Genomic DNA, 5,305 nt, shown 5'->3' with positions numbered 1-5,305 from the left:
GAGGTCACGTGTACCTGAGAAGCCCTAGCATATGCCCGAATAAAATCCTCTTGCCTATTGCATCCAGTGGTCTGTGTGTGCGTCCTTGGGTGCAGGTCTCCCCGGGTCTTTCACCAGCTACTCAGGAGGCTGAGATCTGAGGATCAGGGTTTAAAGCCAACCCAGGGGGGGGGAAAAAGTGTCTGTAAGGCCCTTAACTCCTATGAACCACCAGAAAGCTGGAAGTGGTGCTATGGCTCCAGTGGTAAAGCACCAGCCTTGAGTGAGAAGCTCAGAGACAGCGCCCAGACCCTGAATTCAAGCCCCAGGGCTGGCACATCACCACTAATACAATTAAAAGTCTATTCCTGAGACAAGGCTGGCTTGGGGATGGCTCCAGTGGTATTTAGGCCATGAGATGGGTGACAGGTCACACACGGGGCTCCATCATTCCTGGATGTGAACACTTCTAATTCCCTGTCCTGTGACCCTAGGTTGACCAGACACTGAGAAGGTTCTACAGTCACAAATACACCCTCCTGCTCACTCGCTGATGGATCCAGAGAGTTTGATTCAAGGGTGACCCTGGCTGTTTGGTATGACTGTAAAGGTACAATTTGTTTTGATACTCGTGGGAATTTCCACATGATGCAAGATTATACTTATAATGACAATGAAATCATACAATAAAATAGAAAGGACAAGCTGGCTAGGACTGTCCCTTCGGCATAGGACGCACAGTCAATTTGTGAGAAATAAAACCCATGCCGGAAATATAACACGAGTCACACTGATTAAAATAAAACATCCTGGAGCCCAGAGCTGGCGGCTCACACTGTCATCCTAGCTGCTCAAGACGCTGAGATCTGATGACTGAGGTGTGAAAGTCTGTGAGACTCTTGTCTCCAGTGAGCCACCAAAAGCCACAAGTCCTGAGCAAAAGAATCTCTGGCACAAGCTGGGTGCAGTGGCTCAGGCCTGCAATCCCAGCTACCTAGGAGGCTGACATCAGAGGTTCAAGGGTCAAAGGCAGCTGGGGCACAAAAGAAGGAGGACGAGGCCGGGTGGACGAGGCCCGGCTGGACGAGGCCGGGTGGACGAGGCCGGCTGGACGACTCCGGGCTCCAGGCTGACGAGGACGTCCAGGCCGCTCTCGGCGGGGCCCCCGCGGGCCCCAGGCCGGCCCAGTCCTCCGGGGACGCCAGCCCGGTCCTCCGGGGACGTCAGCACGGCGCTGGGGCTCCGTCCTGCAGCCCGGCCGCTCCGGGACGCCGCCCCCCCCCCTCAGGACTCCATTCCAGAACCTGCTTCACCCCCAGAGAACCCCGACCACCAGCCCAGCGTCCACACTCACCGCGGAGCGAGCGCCCTTCCCGCAGCCCCTGCGGGGTCGTCAGGTCGGGGCCAGGGCTGAGCTGAGGAGCGGCGGGCCAAGGACGCCATGGCTGTTCGAGGGAGGAATCCACTTCCTCTTCCGGTCCTCGTGGAGAGCGAGAGCCCGCCCCGGAGGAAGGCCCACCCACTTCCGCCCGGGTGGGCGGGGCCATGCAAACAGCATCCAATCAGAGGGGGGCATGGGCGGTGCCTGACCAGCGCTTCACCAATCAGAGCAATCAAAACATCTCTCCTGGAGAGCCACGCCGGGGACCGGATCCCAGCCGAGCCCGCGAGCAGACGCCGAGTTTCTCCCTGGAGAGGCGGAGGGGCCCCCGACCACCCGGGGAGGCGCCACCCGGGAGGCCCCGTCCTCCCTGCTTCCCACCACGGCCTCCTCACCTTCAAACGAACACCAGCGCACTCCGTTCACTTTTCCTGACCAGCTCCTCCCTCCCTTCTCCTCCTCCCCATTCCCCTCCTCCTCCCCTACTCAGCCCTCCTCCTCCTCCTCCCCCTCTCCTCCTTCCTCTATCCCCTCCTCCCCTTCTCCTCCTCCCCATTCCCCTCCTCCTCCCCTCCTTCCCCTCCTCCTCCTCTCCTCCTTCCTCCATACCCTCCTCCCCTTCTCCTCCTCCCCATTCCCCTCTTCCTCCCCTCCTTCCTGTCCTCCTCCCCCTCTCCTCCTTCCTCCATACCCTCCTCCCCTTCTCCTCCTCCCCATTCCCCTCCTCCTCCCCTCCTTCCTGTCCTCCTCCTCCTCTCCTCCCCACTCCCTTCCTCCATACCCTCCTCCCTCTCTCCTCCTCTCCATTCCCGTCCTCCTCCTCCTCCTCCCCACTCCCTTCCTCCATACCCTCCTCCCTCTCTCCTCCTCTCCATTCCCCTCCTCCTCCCCTCCTTCCTCCTCCTCCTCTCCTCCTCACTCCCTTCCTCCATACCCTCCTCCCTCTCTCCTCCTCCCCATTCCCCTACTCCTCCTCTCCTCCCCACTCCCTCCTCCATCCCCTCCTTCCTCTCTCCTCCTCCCCACTCCCCTCCTCCTCCCCTCCTTCCTGTCCTCCTCCGCCTCTCCTCCCCACTCCCTTCCTCCATACCCTCCTCCCTCTCTCCTCCTCCCCATTCCCCTCCTTCCTGTCCTCCTCCTCCTCTCCTCCCCACTCCCCCCTCCCTCCTCCAACCCCTCCTCCCTCTCTCCTCCTCCCCATTCCCCTCCTCCTCCCCTCCTTCCCCTCCTCCTCCTCCTCTCCTCCCCACTCCCTTCCTCCATCCCCTCCCCTCCTCCCCATTCCCCTCCTCTCCTCCCCATTCCCCTCCTCTCCTCCTCACTCCCTCCACTCATTCCTCCATCCCCCTCCCTCTCCCCTTTTCCCCCTCCCCCCTTTCCTTCCCCTCACCATTTACTTTCCCCTCCTCTTGTCTTCCCTTCCTCCACTCTTCCTCCCCCTCCCCCTCTCTCCCTCCTATGTTATTTTATTGTATTTTATTGTGGTTTTGGTCCTGAGAGGTGAACCCTGGGCCTGGGCGCCGTCCCTGAGCTTTTTCTCTCCAGGCTGGTGCTCTACCTCTTGAACCACAGCTCCACTGCGCCTTGGGTTTCCAGCCATGACTACAGGAGGGTGCAGTAAGGCCAGCAGGTGTGGGTGAACTTCGTGGGACGCCTTCAGCCCTGCATAAAGGTCGGAAAGAAGAGTCTCCCTGTCATTTCCCTTTCTTCAGCTTTAAAACGTCCACCCCTCCTCTTTATGAGGTCTTTCATTTTTTTCGGTTTTTTTCCCCACACACAAACACTTTATTAGTTTCTCTACAACAGACAATAACATCAGTCTTTTAAAAACAGATTCTCAGTTCACTTGAGGCCAAATGGATCCGAGGAACACAGATGAAAATTAAATATTTAAATTAGTTAAAAGGCACTATGTAAGATATCACCTAATACCTACAACCACTGTGGCAACAAGCTGAAAGATTAAACTACAGCAAATTATCTAATGTGAACATTAACAGTTATACAGCAGGAAGCAAGTTTGTACTGCCGGAGACTATAGTACAATGACCAGTTGGGCCCAAGATGATATTTGGCCAGGAAAAGGTCAAGATAGCTAAATGTAAAGCCAAATGGAAAGGAATAGGTACAAAGGCCTATCCAAGCTACACATAGTCAAGCAGATGATGATGATGATGATGATGATGATGATGATGATGAGGCTTCTTCCTCCCAAGACACATTTGCTACACTGAGCTACCTTCCATCCCCTCTTCAAGATCCTGCCTAACAACTGCTTAAGCTGAACTACTTGCTCCTGCCTTACAGGGGGCTCAGCTACCAGGACTAGGTTTGAGGTTGTTCAGACCTGCTTTATTGTGGTATTATAGGCCTTGGAGAATTTGTCTCACATAGGCTGGCTTTGTTGCAAGTTACTTGGAACAAAGGGGGGAAAAACCCAAAGCGTTCACAAGCAAAGGAGTCTAAACTTTATCAATCACATTTAAACTGCTTTGCAGAATATGCACAAAGGTCTGCAAATCTTACAGCAGCTGAGCTCTAGTTCATGCTGAAGGGGTCATAAAATGAGCAAGGAAGCCAGGATATCGCAGGGAGAAAATCCCAGCAGTTCATCTCAATTTGTCTTTCCCCAGGTTAGGATCCACCAACTCTAATATAACATGTGGGACATAGAAAGCTACACTGGAGCAATCTAGGCCTTCTGCTAAATTTATCAAATACTAAGAGAAACCAAGGGAGAACAAGGGGTGGGGGCTAACATTTTTTAAAAAGCCTCAGAAGTTATTCTATTATAAGGGACATGGCAGGATAGGTAAGAAACAGATTCTCCATTGTGAGTTCTTCCGATGGCTTCTGCGAGGATCCTGGAGATGTCGATCACCTGTATTTTGGAGCAATGCTTCATCTTGTCCTCCTGAGGTATAGTGTTGGTGACTACAACTGCTTCAAAGCAGGCATTGTTGATGCGAGAAATGGCTGGGCCAGAAAAAGATCCCATGAGTCAAGATTGCATAAGCTCTGGTGGCTCCAGCTGAGAGAAGTTTGTCAGCTGCATGGCAGATGGTGCCACAAGTGTCAGCCATGTCATCCACAAGGATCCTTGACATCTCCTACGAGCACCATGCGGTCCACCTCATTGGCCTTCTTCTGATCCTTGTGAATCAAGGCAAAGTCCACGTTTAAACGGTCTGCAATGGAAGTCACTCTGTTGGCTCCACCAGCATCAGGTGAAACAATAGTACAATTCCTCCATTCAGAGATGTTCTCCCTAATCCACTTCAGGACTGCAGGCTCTGCATACAAATTGTCCACAGGGATATCAGAAAAGCCCTAAACCTGAGAAGCATGTAGATCCATGGTGATGATGGGATCTGCACCAGCTACAGACAGCATATTTGCAACCAGCTTGGCTGAGATTGGAGCCCGGCTCTTATCCTTCTTATCCTACCGGGCATAAGGGAAGCATGGGATGACTGCAGTACCTCGACTGGCTGAAGCAATCTTGCCCGCACTAATCATGTTCAAAAGCTCCATTAGATTGTCATTAATTCCACCACACCCACTCTGAACAATGTGGACCTCTTCTCCACGTACCCTTTCACCAATTTCCACGCAGGTCTCCTGATGGCTGAATTTCTTAGTCACCACCCTGCTAGCTCCAGGCCCAGGCGGTCTGCAATTTTCTGAGCTAAGTCTTGATGGGAGCTACCGCTGAAGACTTTGGTATTCGGCATCTTGGACAGCTTTCCTAGGTCTTCTCTAAGAGGTCACGGGTGCTGCGAAGAGGAGAAGCTAGGTCGGCGCACAGACTTAATATGAACAACCTCGCGGTGCTATTCCACCATCTTTCGTGTTTTTTTTTTTTAAATTTAAAGATAGGTAGGTGTGTTTGTGTGTGTGTGTGTGTGTGTGTGTGTGTGTGTGTGTGTGTGTGTGTTCATTGAG

The 5,305-nt window shown here is 53.6% G+C and overlaps 1 pseudogene; it reads right to left on the bottom strand.

The window, feature by feature from the left end:
- Positions 1 to 1,002: 1,002 nt before the first annotated feature.
- Positions 1,003 to 5,094, bottom strand: LOC150042070 (ribose-phosphate pyrophosphokinase 1-like; annotated as a pseudogene).
- Positions 5,095 to 5,305: the final 211 nt, after the last annotated feature.

Source organism: Megascapheus bottae, chromosome 37, assembly GCF_031878675.1.
Source record: "Megascapheus bottae isolate mThoBot1 chromosome 37, mThoBot2.hap1, whole genome shotgun sequence".
NCBI lineage: Eukaryota > Metazoa > Chordata > Mammalia > Rodentia > Geomyidae > Megascapheus > Megascapheus bottae.
The sequence above is the reverse complement of the archived record's forward strand: the minus strand, read 5'-3'. Positions and strand labels throughout refer to the sequence as shown.